The following is a 17,967-nucleotide window of genomic DNA, read 5'->3' on the forward strand; positions in this document are numbered from 1 at the left end:
GAAAGATAAGGACCGGCATAATGTGGTTTATCCAGTACTTCTCAGCCCTTCAAGGGCAGGAGTGAAAGCTTCCGACAGCAAAATGCAACAAGAAATACTGTACTGACCTACAGACTTCCCTCTCTCCCATCAAACCAATCCATGTGTACAGGCATTAAGGAACAATTCATTATGAATAACTGTTCCCAAATAACTAGATCCTTTATAATTGCTGGCATTATTAGCTTAATGATATAATTGTGTTGTTCCAAATAAGAAAGGGGTAGAGTAGAGAGGATAATTTATTTCTCCCTCATAACTTAGCTGGCAAAACTATAATATATACACATATATAATATTACAGAATTGCATTCAAAACCATATATAAAATATATATCCTATATATATTCTCTTCAAAACTATATAAGCATCTGTCTCTATTATATATCTATACATATGCACATGATACATAATATACATATACATACGTTACATATATACAAATGCACATATACATAACATATATTACACAGAGGGAGAGGATAGGAGTGAGAAACAAATTAAACAGGGAGAAAGTGCCCCAAATGACTAATTGTTTATCAGTTTATCTGATTTTATTACCAGCCTTTAGAACGTAAATATATGCTGAGGGTTTCATCAGAGCAGTAATAAATATTAATAATTACCAATTGACTACGGTTTTAAATGGTCCTTCTAAAGCCATGTGTCAGCAATACTGTGTTCCTAGTAAGTACAGAATGGATGTTTGCATTAACGGCTTCTTCTCTGTGTGGGGTTTTAAAGTCAGGGATGTTCTCAACGGTCCATCCTAATGGCCTCTAACTCTCTCTGCTATTTCCTTGAAGGCAGTTGAAGTGTCTTATAAAGAAGATGTGTTACCCCTCTGTGCTGAAATGAACCTACCAAATGCCCCGCCTTAAATAAAGGCAGACTCGTGTGCGTGTGTGTGTGTGTGTGTGAGAGAGAGAGAGTGTGTGTGTGTGTGACCGTGCCTCTGTGTGTGAGAGAGTGTGTATGAGAGAGTGTGTATGTGTGTGTGAGAGAGTGTGTCTGTGTGAGAGAGAGAGAGAAAGAGAGTGTGTGTGTGTGTGTTAAGTCAGGCACGCGATTGTGAGGAGTTCCGCAGGACCAGTGTTCATGGACCAGCAGCATCAGCACGCCCTCAGAGTTTGTTAGAGCTGAAAATTCTCAGGTCCTTCCCATTGTCAATCTACTAAATTGTTGGAGGGGAGCCCAGGAATCTGTGTTCACAAGCTCTGCAGGTGATGTGTTTGCTCACCGAAGTTTGTGAATTGTCGGTCTAGAGTTTTTCTTGACTCAATATTGTGCTGTGAACAGAGTGGGTATAATCAAGCAGGTGCCAGAGACTTCATAATGTGATCGCTGGCATTTTAGATTTTATATAAATGGTCCACAGGATCAATGGCATTGCTTGTACAGGAACGGAAGAGTTTGATAGTGACTTTTATGAAGGACATGCTCATGGGATCCAAAAAAGTAAAGTGGTATTAAGAGTCTTTTTGTCCCTCTCCTGCATTGTGGCTTATGTGGCAAGAAATAATTCATTTTCTTCTGAGTTTAATCACACTTCAGTCAGACTACAAGAAATAGAGTTTGAGTATTCATGTTAAAATTCTATTCCTTCAAACAACTGTGTCTGAGGAGAAATGAAGAAAATGCCAGATAAGAATACAAAAGTGACATGGTCGGAGTTTGTGCTCATTTGCTAAGAAAGGCTTATGTATGTACTTAACTGTACTGCCTGCAAAATTCAGGCCCCACATCACTGTTGGCAGTTATGTTCCTACATGGTCAGCTAGCTGAGGGAGGGACACTGAGCATGCTCCATTTTGCATAGACAGTGTTCATTCCCCTTCCCCTTAATCTGTTGTCTCAAAGGCAGTCAAGAGTGGTGTCTGCATGCCGAGCAAGTGTGACCTACCTTGCAAGCATCGGCAAGGTAAACAAAGAGAGGGTGTCGAAGCTAATGATTGGAAAAATCATGACAGCCTTCTCAAGCTGTCAGAGAAGAGGATGACAATCTCAGACTCTACTCTGTCTGCCTGAGTGAGAAGAGAGAAAAGAAAACAAGGTACGGAGTGACCTTGGAGAGGTTTTCCTTTCCAGTCCCTGGCCTCGTCCTTCTTGGCTAAGATGGGAGAGAAAAAATATTAAGGCTTCTAATTGAGGGAGAAGAACAAGGAAGTTGCCTTGTTTTTTTAATTTTTTAAAAATTTTTAAATGATTTTATTTATTTATTTGGCACAGAGAGAGAGAGAGCACAAGCAGGGGGAATGGCAGGCAGAGGGAGAGGGAGAAGCAGGCTCCCTGCCCAGCAAGGAGCCTGATGCGGGGCTCGATCCCAGAACCCTGGGATCAGGGCCTGAGCTGAAGGCAGACGCCCAACCGAATGAGCCACCCAGGTGCCCTGATGTTACCTCGTTTTTAATACTACCTCCTTGGAAGCCCCTTCCAAGGACTCTAGGTATCCTTGGTTCTAAGCCAGGCCTGGGTGAGGGCTATCTATTCAATAAAGTTGTGTATCCGATGCTTTTCTTTTTTCACTTCTAGATCAGGGTGTGTACAGTTTCTTGCCTGCTTTGCCTTAATTTCTGGGCTGATGGAGGTTTGTTAATATGTGAGATGAATGTGGTTGGCTTCACGCCACAGCCTGAGATCCATAATTTCTCCACCCCGACCCATTCCACATGGCTTCAGCCACCATTTACCACTGAATACCACCCAGACTTCCAATGGGCAGAAATTTTATCAAAATCCATGTTTGCCACAGCGGGCACACACCCAGCTTTATTTCAGGTTCGCAATTCAAGATTTCATCAGCTCGATATGGAAGCCTCACGCAATGTGTATAACAGGTTACAAATGGGCAACAGTTTGTGCTGTTTTTTTATTTTTTATTTTATTATGTTATGTTAATCACCATATATTACATCATTAGTTTTTGATGTAGTGTTCCATGATTCATTGTTTGCGTATAACAGCGCTCCATTCAATACGTGCCCTCTTTAATACCCATCACCAGGCTAACCCATCCCCCACCCCCTCCCGTCTAGAACCCTCAGCTTGTTTCTCAGAGTCCATAGTCTCTCATGGTTCGTCTACCCCTCCGATTTCCCCCCCTTCATTTTGCCCTTCCTGCCATCTTCTTTTTTTTTTTTTTTTTTTTTTAACATATAATGTGTTATTTGTTTCAGAGGCACAGGTCTGTGATTCAACAGTCTTGCACAATTCACAGCACTCACCATAGCACATACCCTCCCCAATGTCCATCACCCAGCCACCCCAACCCTCCCACCCCCCACCACTCCAGCAACCCCCAGTTTGTTTCCTGAGATTAAGAATTCCTCATGTCAGTGAGATCATATGACACATGTCTTTCTCTGATTGACTTATTTCGCTTAGCATAATACCCTCCAGTTCCATCCACGTCATTGCAAATGGCAAGAATTCATTCCTTTTGATGGCTGCATAATATTCCGTTGTATATATACACCACATCTTCTTAACAGTTTGTGTTTTTACAACTCCCACCCCACCCCCCAGGAAAGCCATTGTTTCATAACTGCTCAATATCACACATTTTCCCAGAGTAACGGTAATGAGAACGAGCAGACAGAGCTTTGGTCAAATAGACTGAGACACAGATGATCTTCATTTTCTTAAGCCTTAGGGTGGGGTGCAGTGTTAGTCACAGTGCTCCACATAGAGGAGTCTGTGGGGACTGTTTGTTGAATGAATTGTTGAAAATATTTGTTGGATACTTGGTACCTAACTAGCAAGGAGCTGTAGCAGATGTGAAATGAGAAGAGCATGGATAGGACTTTGACATCGGGCTGAGGATGCCAGGAACGCGACCATCACTGTAATCTCACAGTTAACAGTTATTTATTAACTATAACTCAGGGAAGTCACTCGAACCCTTTGACGAATAGATGGTAAAAAAATAGGGGAATAATTATACTCTGCATAAAAATACACTAAAGTTACAAATGCCTAAGGCACTTCATTCGTGGATCGCCTCAGCTCAAAAGCTGTACCACACTGTGCCTGTAATTAGCAATATTGTATTGAACGCTTAAACATTTGTTAAGAGGGTATCTCTTGTTAAGCGTCCTTACCATCATAAAAATAAATAAACAAACAAACAAATAAATGTATGTATGTTATTCATAACAATTAATTTAAAAAAAAGCAAACTACTGCTGGAGTGAGTTACACCTGTGCGCTAAGTATCTGTATCAGTAGGGATCTAACAAGACAAAGTTAGCACATAATTTCTGGCATGCAACTGGAAGAGGTCTCAAATAATCTTGTCGAAGGGCAAACATCCCAGCAGGGGAGGGCCTTGTGGTCATAAATTGTATTTTGGTGACAAAGGGGTGATTATTTTCATCAGAAAAAAAAAAAAAAAAGACCAAAGCTGGTGCAAGTTTGCCTTGGAAATATTGCTCAGTGACACCCCAAAGGAAGCTTATCCTTAGAGAAAGCTGCAATTCTTTTGATGGATTACAAGTGGAAGGATTCCCCTTAAAGATGTTAGAGACTTTCCAAGTCCCACAAACAATTAGCTGCAATCGTGTAATCAGTCATCTCCAAATGTTATCCCACCTAGGCTCATAAAACTTCTATTTAATGATTTTGTCAGGCAACTCTACCCAAGGGAGTTTCCGCCTGAAGAAAGTAGTGGGGCAATAGACATATGCTAAGAATCTTCCTAGTTAAGGGACTGAAATAACAAGCAAAAGACAATTAGCACATATAATCAGCACTCTGGAAATTTGCCGTCTTCGAGGTTTTAAAAATCCCTTTTAAAGATTTAGATTAACACCATATTGTCACATTTACTTTTCAAAGGGATATAAACAGAACTTTTGTGTTATATGATTTTCGTTTGTAAACTGAGGCTGATAAATGTTTCCCATTGGATAATTAATTGCTGCCCTTTCCTGTAGATAGCAGGAAGAGAAAGGAAAATTCTAGTCTCTGTGATTTTAACATATATTTTTCTTATAACCTCTGGGCTCCAAAAAAAAAGGAAAGGAACAGAGACCAACTTGTAGTTCTGACTGATTGACAATAGGATCTACTGCTGGCTTATGCTCAGAATGTGTACCTGGAAATTTGGAAGAATTTGCCTCATACAAATCAAACAAAAATCAGTTGCTACCCTGATTTCATTAACTATAATAGCATTTATTACAGTGTCATTTCTACATCTCAGATGAAGCTTTTATCTCAAAATAGAATGTGTCTTCCTCTCTATCTGAGACCTGTTTCATGGTGAAACAGCTGCCTACACTCATAAAAGAAAAAAAAAGCTCTTTAAAACTCGGAGGCTATATTTAGTACACAGAGCCTTTATTGAATACATTACCATATTCTTTGTCAAGCCTTTGGTTCCAACATACAAGGTGAATAGAAGAAAGGTACACTTTGCTGGATGAAGAGAGCGAGCGAGCGAGCCACTGCTCACGGAACCCAAGGCACTACTGCCAAGCCCAAGAAAAATGCCGGAAAAAAAAAAAATCACAGAATGTTAGTGCCAGAGGGATCTTACAGTCATCTACTGGAAACATTACTAAATGCTAGTGCAGGAGGGTTCTTAGAGTCACCTAATGCAGCCTTTCCACTCTAGAGATGAATAGATTGAGGCGGAAGCTGAGAAAGATAATGCGTTGGCTACTGTGTGTTTGAAATATGGCTAGTGCAACTGAGAGATGAACTTTAAATTTTGGTTACTTTAAGTTCCAACTTCAATTTCAGTAGGCTCATATGGCTACCTGTCGGAGACAGGTCGGAGGCCCTTTCTAGATCTTTCTCTTCAACTGGGTTTAAAGTCCTGGCCAAGGGGTTAAAACTCGAATTAAAAAAGGACAAAACTCATTCAAAACTAACGAAATCCTATGTACTATATGCTGGCTAACTGAACATTATAAAAAAAAATGGAAAAAAAAATTAACGAAATCCTCAAGACCTTCTGAAACCATCTGCGAACATGACAGGCATTCCCAGGGAAGGCGATCAAGGAAACAATGACCTAAAACACACAAAAACATTTGTGAGGACTTAAATTCTGCCCCACAAGGTGCACAAAGGGTGACAAAGAACCAAAGTGGCCCCCAAGACCAGCCAGGGAACACACTCGTCATTCTGACCCCTCAACCAGAGAGAATTCTGCCTGAACGGACATGGTGTGAAGGAAAGCTTGTTGAGATGCAATCAAGGCTGAACAAAAGGGAAGCCACTGAGTAAGATGGCGAGGTTGGAAAGACCGAGAAGATCATCCTGCCCATCTCCCTTGCACATCACGCTCAGAATCGATGCTGGGAGGTTGAGTGGGCAGCGGACACTAATCAAGTATATTGGATTTTTATCGCTATGTTAGCAAGTTGGAATACGACCTTGGGAAGCACACATAACTGGCTATCTCACTTGCTTCGTCGGCTTGAAGAAATGGTAATGAGACTTGGTTTCAGGTGCTTGGGGAAGCGTAAGATGAAAGTGTAAGATATCATCGTCGCTTGTTCCCTTTTTCCTTTTCTATCAGGCCATACTTCTCTCCCCAGTTAATAAGACCAATCACTTTCTAACCATAGCCTCATGTCTTCTTATAGAATCATCCTTTGAAAACACTCAGGCTTAATGCTTTTTTTAACTTCTCTGAAAATATAACAATTGGAGCTAAAATTAGTGTTGTTCGTGTACTCAAGAGAAAAAGCTTTACAATATTTAAAGAAGGAGCAGGACTGTGTGAGGAAGTCTGCAGAATCTGAAGAAGTAAATGTGAGTAAACGTTGAATTAAGAATAACCTGAACTCTTCCTAATTAAAGTTCAAATGATTATGATTCTGGAGGTATAATTGCAAGTTATTGTAATTTCTTTCACTTCTACTATTTTTCTGCATGCCAGAAAATGTGCTTATTTTCTAACTTCAAGGTTACTTTAGAGTAGTTATCTTTCAAAAGCACATTATTGTAATATGACCTGTGTGTTACTTTCCTATCCAATTTTTTTTCTCCATCCACTCTTTTAGTTTCATCTATTTAGGAAACTATACAGTGCTTGCTATATATCTAACGCTATTCTTAGCACTTTACAAATGTTAAGGTTTTTACTCAACAATGTTAGGAGGTAGGTACTGTTCTTATGTCCAACTTATACAGGAGGAAGCTGATGCCAAAGGAGATGAAGAATCTTGTCCCAGCCCTGGCGTTCTTCACGGTGAAGCTGGGGAATGAAAACAGCTGGTCTGGGTCTCTCAACCGCTAGACCATGCGGCCTCATTTTCTATATACGCTTATGTCAAATTTAAAACTAGTCTTTGTAAAATTAACTGGCTTGAGAAACTTTTTAGTAGGCCACATTTTTTTCTCCATGTTCCTTGCTCATGCCTTGTACCCACACTCATTTCATTTCCAAAGAGTCTCATACACGTGAGTCATTTGTCTCAAAAAGAGCTAAACTGTCACTGGGACAAAGACCCAATGGGGAGAAAACATCAGTACCAGTGTCTGTGTGGTGTGGTTCTTTTTGTTTGTTCGTTTTGGTTTTTTTACTTTATTGTTTCTGAAATGTAAAGGACGGAAATGGAAAGATGGTGGACACAAGCCACGGGTGGAGGAGATCCATGGAAGAGGAGAAAGAATGACAGAAGGAATAAGGAAATGTAAGAAAGACACAACCTGTCAGCTTTGCAGAGCCTCTTAAAATGTTCAGTTCTCACAGGACAGATTTAGTAAGCGTTAATTATTTAGAGTCAGTGATTTGAGTTTTTAAAGCACAGGTTGGCCTTCAAATAAATATACCTTATTCTCCCAAAAGGAAGCAGTCTTGGGTGAGGCCGCTGAGCCAGTGAATAATCTTTTGTTAGTTTTATTCACAGCGTGGCAAGGACAACCTGAAGCAGAGAGAGTAAGGCTCCAGCTGGAAATCCACAGACATCACCTAGGAGAGAGATGGGCATGAGGGCAAACACCACCCTCCCTCTCTGTGTTGAGCAAATCCAATGTGAAAGTTTAGAATTTGCGTCCTCACCACTGTCAATATTTAGAACAATTTTAACACCTCCTCCACTCTCATTTGACGGCATATACCTAACTATCTATGCATTGAAATTGCAAGCAATGTGACTTCAATCTCATTAGTTTACATATATATGCACTACATATATACAGACTTCATTTTCTTCCAGTTTTATTGAGATACAATTGACATTCATCACTGTATAAGTTCAAGGTGTACAGCAAAATAGCTTGACTCACACATATTGTGAAATGATCACCACTATCATTTTAGTTATTTAGCACCCAGCCTCTCATACAGATATGATAAAAAAGAAACAAAAAAATTGTTTTTCCTTGGGGTGAGAACTCTTAGGATCTACCGTCTTAACAACCTTCCTCTTAGCTCTTTGTCAGTGTTAACTACAGTCATCATGCATTCCATCTCCTAGCCCTTAGTTATCTTACAAGGTGAAGTTTGTATCTTTTGACCACCTTCCTCCATCCCCCAACCTTTGGTAACCCCCAATCTCATCTTTTTCTATGGGTTTGTTTTTGTTGTTGCTGTTCCGTGTGTTTTAGACTTCACATATAAGTGATAGTGAATCCCTGATATATAAAAAAAGATAATATATCATGAGCAAATATGGTTTATCAGGGAATGGAAGATTTGTTTACCATTTGAAAATGAATCAATATAATTCACTATCTTCTTTAAATGAAGGAGAAATAGTATATGATCATCTCAATAGATGAAAAAAACAATGACAATATTTAATACCATTCATCACTTAAAAATTCCCCAAATTGCAAAGGTGGTTTTGATAGAAGTCTTTCAGTACAATTCACCACATTAATAAGTAAAAAAAAAAGAAAGAAAAAGTCATATATTCTCTTAAAAGATGAAGAAAAATCTGTGATAAAATTGAGTTACTCATGATAAATATCATTGGTAAGCTGGAAATAAAAGGGAACTCCCTGAACCTAATTAAAAGTAGTTAAAAAAAAAAAAAAGAGTAGCTCCAAAAATCTAGATCGAAAACATTCCTAACAGTAAAATGTTAGAAGCAATCACTTTAAAATCAAGAGCAAGAGAAGTATGGACACTCTCTGCTTCTATGCAAGTTGTATTCAAGGTTCTTGTTTATGTAGTAATACATGGAAACCAAATTTTAAAATACAAGAATTGGAATGGGAAAAACAAAAGTGTCATCACAGATGATATAATGATCCACACAAAAAACCCAAAATAATTAGAGATATTAAGTTAGCAGTCTGTCTAGAAATAAGATCAATATATTTAACCTCTATGCCATTAGTGACGATTGAGAAAATGTATTTTTTAAAAAAAGATATCATTTAAAATAACAATAGAAATATATAGCATCCAGAAATCTAACTAAAGATGTAGGCCATTATGGGAACAATTTTACAACCTTATTGAAAGACACTGAAGTCCTAACTAAACGAAGAGATAGAACATGTTCAGAGATAGGAAGACTCACTATTATAAGATACAGTTCTCTCCAAATTTATCTAAAGATCCATACCCCATTCTTTTTTAAAGCAACTTACTTAGGTTGATTCTAAATGTGCATTAAAAAGCAAAATGGCAACCCAGACTACTGAAAAAGATAAATAGTTGGAAAGACTTGCCCCATAAGACCAGGTGAAGGCAATAGCAATGAAAACACTGTAGGATAATTACAGAGATATATAAAACAAAACAAACTCCAGTGAAACTGAATAGAGAGACCAGATAGATGATTTATGACACAGATAGCAACACAAATCTCTAAGAACAGAGATGCCTCTTTAAGAAGATGCTCTGGGACAATTGGCTGGTGACATGAGGAAAGAAATGAAATTTGCTTTTTTATTTTTTAAAGATTTTTATTATTTGAGAGAGAGAGAGAGAGCACAAGCGGGGTGAAGGGCAGAGGGATAAGCAGACTCTCCCCTGAGCAGGGGGCCCGACACGGGACTTGACCCTGAGACCCGGGGATCATGAGCTGAGCTGAAGGCAGACGCTTAAACGACTGAGCCCCCCAGGAGCCCCAAGAAATGAAATTTGAACACTACCTCTCACCCCCTTCACAAAAATCAATTCTACATGTTTTAAGTATAAAAAGTAAACCTTTTAAAGCTTTTAGTAGAAAATACAGGAAAATATCTTTGTCCCACTGTGGGTGGGAAAGCATTTTTAAAAGGCACAAACAAATAAACAAAGGTATTAATAGAAAAATTTAATAACATTCCATTAAGAACTTGTATCATTAAGAGATATTCTAAAGATGGTGAAAGATAAGCTACAAAGGAGGAAAAGATATTTACAACCTATATAATTGATAAGGTATCTGAAATATGTGCAGAAATCCTAAATGTCAATATGAAAAAGACAAATGATTCAGTAGAAAAATGAGCAAAAGATGTGAATAAACATCTCACATAGTGGAGAACATAAATGATTTAAAATGCTCAACTCAGTTATTAATCAGAGAAATGCAAAATAAGATCATAACTGGATCCCATTTTATACTCACTAGTTTGGCAAAATAAAGGAGCCTTACGCTATCAAGTTTTGGAGAGTGTGTGGAACAACAGGAAAGTTCCGTACACTGCCCGAGGAAGGGTTAATTGCTGTCAACCCACTGGAAAGCAATTTGACATTACCGGGTACCCCAAACATGGGCGCACCCTGAGAATCTGCAAGTCCTTATATACAATGGTACATGCACAAGCATGTTGTAAACAACAACTATTAGCAAAATGCTTCAAATAGCTCCAAAGTCCATCCAGAAAAAATACATGCACAAATGAAGGTAACATGCGGATAACTCTTAGAAATGTTCATTAAAGCATCTCTAAAATGACTACACTGAGTATAATACCATTATATAAACTCAAAAGAAAAACAATACAGTATTTAGGAGAACATACATTTTTTAGAACTTTTAAAAACAAGAAATGATTTTAAAAAGTCAGAGAGTAGCTACATTTCGGGGTTATGTGGGAGCAGGAAGACCACTCAAGTAGCTTAACGGTACTGGTAATAATCTTGCCCTTAAATTTATTGGTCAGCTTATGATTGTTTTTTAACTTATTTGCTTCAAAATTTTTCTATATGCAAGTTACACAAATGATGCTATATTTCTGTAATTCAGAATAATTCTATATATAGATACACACCTTAGATTATGTGTGTATATTTGTTTTATATATATATATATATATATATAATAGGTACTATATGCAGATACACAGAACATACTCTTCTTAAAGAGGGAGGATACAGTATACAATATACATACAATATGTATCTCTAACCTGGAAATCAGCTTTTGTTCTTTTAAACACGATATTCAATAAAATCGTTGCCTTACACCTGAAACTAATGATGTACTATTTGTTGGCTAACTGAATTTAAATTTTAAAAAATCGTTGCATTAGCTATGATTCCTTAAATGCCCTGCTCTGTCCCTTGCCTCTTCCAGCTTCTGGTGGCTGCATGTTTCCATTCTCTGTCTCTTCTCACTGGCCCTCTTGTCTGTGTTTTTAAATTCCCTCTGCCATTCTCATATAATGACAAAGCTGGATTCATGGCCCATAGTCTACAATGATGTCATCTCAACATCTGTAACTCAATTATGGCTGCAAAGACCATTTTCCAAATAAAGTCCTACTCATAGGTTCCAAGTGGACATATTTTGGGAAGAGGGGCACCGTTCAAACCACAACAGCAGGTCACCCATACCCATTTTATTTTAAAGATTATTTAAAAATCTGAGATAATGTTCACAATGTATGATGAGGGACAAAACAGTTGTGTGATTCCCTTAATTCAAATATAGACAACATAATCACAGATGTCTGGAAAGGGCATAGCGAGATTATGTTTCATTTTGTGTGTGAGAAAAAGCAGGTTTGATTTTACATTTTTCTGTGTTGTGTGAAGGTGTTTCAATGAGCCTCTAATTTTTTCTAAACACAAAAAAACTAAGCTCTTTTCTCTTTAACACGAAAATGCTATTGACATGTTTCTTTCTTATATTTTAAAATCTTCACCTACATTTCAACTCAGGGTGACAAAATTTTAAAGGACGCAGATGATACTTCATTGTACACTATGCCATGGCCGGCCTCCCCTGTTAGGCAAAGTTTCCAGGCTTCCTTGAATGTCTTCATGGTTAATTGCGCCCTCTCGACAGGAAGCAGAGGGGTCAGACTCAGATCTGAGTCCAAGGCCAGTGGAGCATTTCTTCTTTTAAAAATAGCTTCTTCTTTGTTTTTATTTTTGCTTGGTCAAAGACATACAAAGAATTTTAAAAGCATTATCTCATTAACAATAACACTCCTGTTGATGTAATGATATCATGAATGAGTTATTGGGATGAAGTACGTGGCCATGCCTTTGTCTTCACTTCATGATTAAAGACAGACAGACAAGGCTGTGGCTTGTCAAGGCCACCCAGTAAGGAAGTGGTGGTCTAGGACTGGACCCGATGTGAAGGCCACTGGTCCTAGGCCACTGGGGGCTGCAGGAGTGAAAATGCAGCATCTCTCATAATTGCTGGTTTTCCTCGGGATTTGTGCAGAGTGAAGTAGAATTGTATAGCAGCAACTTTCAAAGGATAGTAATTTTAGTTGGGCCATGTAACTATCACTTTGTGACTTTTTTTTTTTTTTTTTTTTTTTTTTACCAACTGCCAGCCTTAAAATGTGTGGTAACTGCTATAAGGTCTCTCTAATGGTACCAGGATAATTTAAATGTGTAAATGAAGGAATTGAGAACTTCTGATTATTTCAACTGTCTTCCTGTTAAAGTCATGGCATTTATTATAGGCAAAACACTTGTGGGAGATTTTGCAGTTACTAAAAATTTTTTACACAAAATAATATCTTCTTCGATTTCATTATAGAATAGTATACTGACTGCCAAGAATTTTAAGTTTGATTTATCCCTATGCCCGTGGATTAGGGTAATTGATAAATCAGTTTATCAGTTTATACTCTGGATTATGATATTATTATGAGTTAAATAATAAATGTAGTGACATAAAGCTAAAGAGAATGGAGAAGACAAAAGATAAAAGTAGAAAACTAAAAGACAAGAGAGCTAAGTAAACAAGTGTGAAATATACAGAATTCTGACTAATCTGATAAAAAGAGGGAAATACAAATAATAGAAACGTGGCATTACTATAGAAGCAAAGAGGGGCGCCTGGGTGGCTCAATCAGTTAAGCGTCTGCCTTCGGCTCAGGTCATGATCCCAGGGTCCTGGGATCGAGCCCCGCATTGGGCTCCCTGCTCAGCAGAGAGTCTGCTTCTCCCTCTCCCTCTGCCCTTCACCCCCATGCATGCTCTCTGTCTCTCTGTCTCTCTCTCTCTCAAATAAATAAATAAAAATCTTTTTAAAAAAATTGTAAGAGAGGACTCTGCACAACCTTATGCAAGTACATTTTAAAATATACATGAAAGGGACAATTTTAAATAAAATTATAAATTACCAAAATTGAACAAAGATTTAAAATAGTTCAGTGGATGAATGATCATAGACAAAATTAATACTTAGGCAAACCTCTATACCTAATTTGAGACTACCAACCCAGATAATTTTACAAATGAATACCAAAAAACCCAAGGCAATGCAAAACAGCTATCTTACTTAAACTATTCCAGAGTTTAGAAAAGATGGAAGATTTCACATTCATTCTACAATGCTTATGTAATATTGACTCCAAAACTGGACAAGGAGAGCTCTCATGCACACACACATACACATATACATATGATCTAAAATTAATCTCACTTATTAATTAAGTGCAAGTATCCTAAATAAAATGCTAACAAAGTATCTAGCAGTGTATTGGCGAATTAGTTAACATACATATGCATTTATATGTGTATATATATGTGTGTGTGTAATTATATATCATTATATATATATGACAAGACTTAATAAACTGTATATATTATGCTTATTTTCATTTTTTTTTTAAAGATTTTATTTATTTGACAGAGAGAGACACAGTGAGAGAGGGAACACAAGCAGGGGGAGTGGGAGAGGGAGAAGCAGACTCCCCGCAGAGCAGGGAGCCCGATGTGGGACTCGATCCCAGGACTCTGGGATCATGACCTGAGCTGAAGGCAGTCGCTTAACCAACTGAGCCACCCAGGCGCCCCGCTTATTTTCATTTAACGTGTGAAAAAATATCTTGACTTCTTATCATCTTCAACAATAGTATTTAATTAGTTGCATAGTATTCCACTGAAATCACCAATTTAAGGCAAAATAAAGAATTAATTTATTTGTATCGAACACAGAGCATATATGCAGTTGGTATTAGGAAAAAACCAAACACTTGTCAGTTACTCATTTTATGCTAGTTTGAATAAATCCCCAAGCAGCTGTGGAATCAACTATTAATTTTCTATCTCAGTAAGAGACTAAGATAGGGAGAGAAGGTGGGCAGCGGGAGGGAATTCCAAAGATCCGTGGAGCTTAAAGTATTTAAATGTCTGGGCTATTTATTTCCTAAACTAAGAGGTAATAGGAGAGGCAGGGAGGTGGAGAGGCCAGGAATTTGAGGAAGAGTACCGAATGCCAACACAGAAGAAGACAAAATGGCAAGAACTCATACTGTGACAGAACAGTTAGTGCCAATCAAACTCTACTGGTTGCTCCACAAAAGAGAAAAAGCATGATTATTATTCATTTCACAAACTTTTTAAAAAAATTTGGGTCCAGTTGACACACATGATATGTTAGTTTCAGGTGTACAACATAGTGATTCAACAAATTTATGCATTATGCTGTGCTCACCATAAATGTGGCTGCCATCTGTCCCCATACATCACTACCAAAATATCATTGACTATATTCCCTCTGCTGTGTCTTTTAGTTCCTTGACTTGTTCATTCCATAACTGGAAGCCTGTATCTCCCACTCCCCTTCAACCATTTTGTCCAACCTCTCACCCCCATCCCTCTGGCAAATATCAGTTTGTCCTCTGTATTTATAGGTCTGATCCTGCCTTTTGTTTGTTCACTTTTTGTTTTTATATTCTACTTATAAGTGAAATCATATGGCATTTGTCTTTCTCAATCTGACATATTTCACTTAGCATAATACCCTCTAGGTCCATGCATGTTGTCACAAATGGCATGATCTCATCTAGTTTTATGGCTGTGTAATATTCTGTTTCATACATATGTATGTATGTATGTATGTGTCTATACACACCACATCTTCCTTATCCATTTGCCGCTTGATGGACACTTAGGTTGCTTCCATATTTGACTATTGTAAATACTGCTGCATAGGGGCGCATATATCTTTTTGAAATAGTGGTTTTTTTCCTTTGGGTAAATACCCAATAGAGGAATGATTGGATCATATGGTATTCCTATTTTTAATATTTTGAGGACTCTCCATACTGTTTTCCACAGTGGCTATACCAATTTATATTCCTACCACATATTCTAAAATCGTAATTATACAGAGAAGATTAGCATGGCCCCTGCACATTTCGCAAACATTTTTAAGTTTCTACTATAAGGCAGGCTATAGGAAGGACACAGTCACTTAATGAAGCTTGGAAATCGACACTATAATGAATGAGACCAGGCAAAACATTTATGTAAAAGAAGGCACACAAAAGAGTATCTAAGGACTGCATGTGAGACATTTGCAAACTAGATTAGCTCCAGGTAGCTAAATATAAGTACATGAGTTAGACTGATTAGTCCCACATAGGATTAGCCATGATTAATTAATTAGCTTGGATCAGAAGTTTTTCCTCTGTATCAATTGAATCACCTTTTCATAACACCCTGGGATCGCAGGGGTGCACAGCCCTGACCCAAGCCCACTCAAACAAGCGTTGGGGCCCCATTCCTCCATCCTTGGTGATGGGTCCAGGAGAGGATGCAAGATCCAACCAGGGTTACAGAAATCTTGTTCTGGAAGTTGTATGTGGGCTTTGTAAGACACAAGTTTTCTTTAAACTCTGCTAAACAAAGCAGTTGGAACCTGGGGATGCTCATGGCCATCTTTCTTGCCATATGGAGAATACTTGTTCACAACAAGGATGAAGTAAACATAAGAGTGAAAGAGACAAGCTACGATGAGGGATGGATCACGAAAAATGCCCTGCATTGTGTGACGTGAGATACGCTTCAAGCCTTCCCATTTATATGAGATAATGACTTTGTTTTTTGCATTAGTCAAAATTTCCAACTCTTGTAATCAAATACCTCCTGAATATATCTTCCCAATATCTACCCTGTTCCTTAGAGACTTCCGTATGTGAAGAATTCACACAACAGGCTAGCATCACTATTTTTTTATTATAGCATCTGCAGTGGCCCTGACTCTCAATCTACTTCAAACACCCTTGGATCCTTGTCATTACCCAGAACTGTGCACCTATAAAATGCTATCCTTAATAACCCAAGTGCTCTTAATTGCAGAGATACACATATTTGTTAGTGGCTAGATTATGAAAAATCAACAGTGAAAGATTGCATAATATAATTAGGAGTTATAAAAGTTAAAAAAAATTTTTTTTAAAGATTTTATTTATTTGACAGAGAGACACAGCAAGAGAGGGAACGCAAGCAGGGGGAGTGGGAGAGGGAGAAGCAGGCCTCCCGCTGAGCAGGGAGCCCGATGTGGGGCTCGATCCCAGGATCCTGGGATCATGACCTGAGCTGAAGGCAGACGCCCAACGCCTGAGCCACCCAGGCGCCCCAAAAGTTAAAAATTTTTTTTTCTTATTTGGGATAGTAATATTGAAAAAAGCTCAAGTGTTCAATATAATTTCTAGCTAAACATATGGCATGTAAAATAATAGATCTTGTTAATGATTTTCATTGCCCCTATTTTAAAACACATGGTATTCTTATATATTGATCAGTCTTTAACCAAAATAGACAAAAAGGGAAAACCATATCATTCCAATCCTGCCGAAAGCTAAATATAATTGATCTTTTTTTCTTCACATTTCTTTTAGCCTTATGCTTCATGTTTAGGAAGCATATAGAATTAATTGAATGTGATGAGCTACCGAAATGTTCTGAGATAGCACTGGGATAATAGAGAGGTAAGAGCTGGGCCACTGTTAATCATAACAACATCCCACTTAAAAGCTGTAATGTATCAGCAATCTGCTGTTGCCATATTGATTTCACTTAGCCCTTCTGGATGGAATACGAGGGAGATTTTCCAGTGTAGAATCAAAACAGATGGTAGGGAGGTTGGGGAAAAAATAGTCTTTCAGTATAATGGAAGTCACAGCAAAGCTTTCTGAAAAATATTATTATAATTCCTTGACAAACAACTGACATAAAGCCAAAAACATCTATTGGTACCATGGCAAGAATCAGTGGCATGAGAACCTTACAGTCTTCAGTGATGTTCACTGGCTGTTTGCTTTTTATCAATGAAGTTAGACCTTGCAGGACCGGAAGTCTGACTCTCTTATAGGTGAGTCCCTCACTTTATAAATCAAATGATAGAACACCATTAATTAGATTAGAGTTTCAGGGGAAATCTTAACCTGGAAATGGAAAATCTTCAAAATAACATTTAATTATAGAGCAAGTGTTTAAATGTTATATTTTTATAAAAAATGATCATTCATATTCATGAACCAAACATTTACAGCGATGCCTCATGATTTCATATGAGATTAATACAGAAGCCAAAATCTTGTTATTCTTGATATTCAAAAAAGATAGAAGCCCAATATCACAGAGGAAGCACTTATGGTTTTCTTTAGTTAGTCGAATATAGTTACTCCATTCTACTTTCCTTGTGTATCTATATCCTTCCTTTACTATCCTTTCTTTGATCTTTAGAATTTGAGAGGAACTAAGGTAATTGCTATTCTATGTACTTGCAAAAAGCAATAGCCTGGTGGAAAAAAAATAGAATTTTTAGT

At 37.8% G+C, this 17,967-nt stretch overlaps 1 protein-coding gene and 1 pseudogene across 1 annotated transcript in view; one reads left to right on the forward strand and one right to left on the reverse strand.

Annotated features, from left to right (window-relative positions):
- HS6ST3 (heparan sulfate 6-O-sulfotransferase 3) overlaps nucleotides 1-17,967 on the reverse strand; it is a 651,074-nt gene that overhangs the window by 70,193 nt on the left and 562,914 nt on the right. The window lies entirely within an intron of this gene.
- Nucleotides 15,485-15,574, forward strand: LOC123840063 (U6 spliceosomal RNA; annotated as a pseudogene).

The sequence above is a fragment of the Mirounga angustirostris genome, unplaced genomic scaffold (assembly GCF_029215605.1).
Source record: "Mirounga angustirostris isolate CCGP_5_RB_7025 unplaced genomic scaffold, mMirAng1.0.hap1 SCAF_3, whole genome shotgun sequence".
Lineage (NCBI taxonomy): Eukaryota > Metazoa > Chordata > Mammalia > Carnivora > Phocidae > Mirounga > Mirounga angustirostris.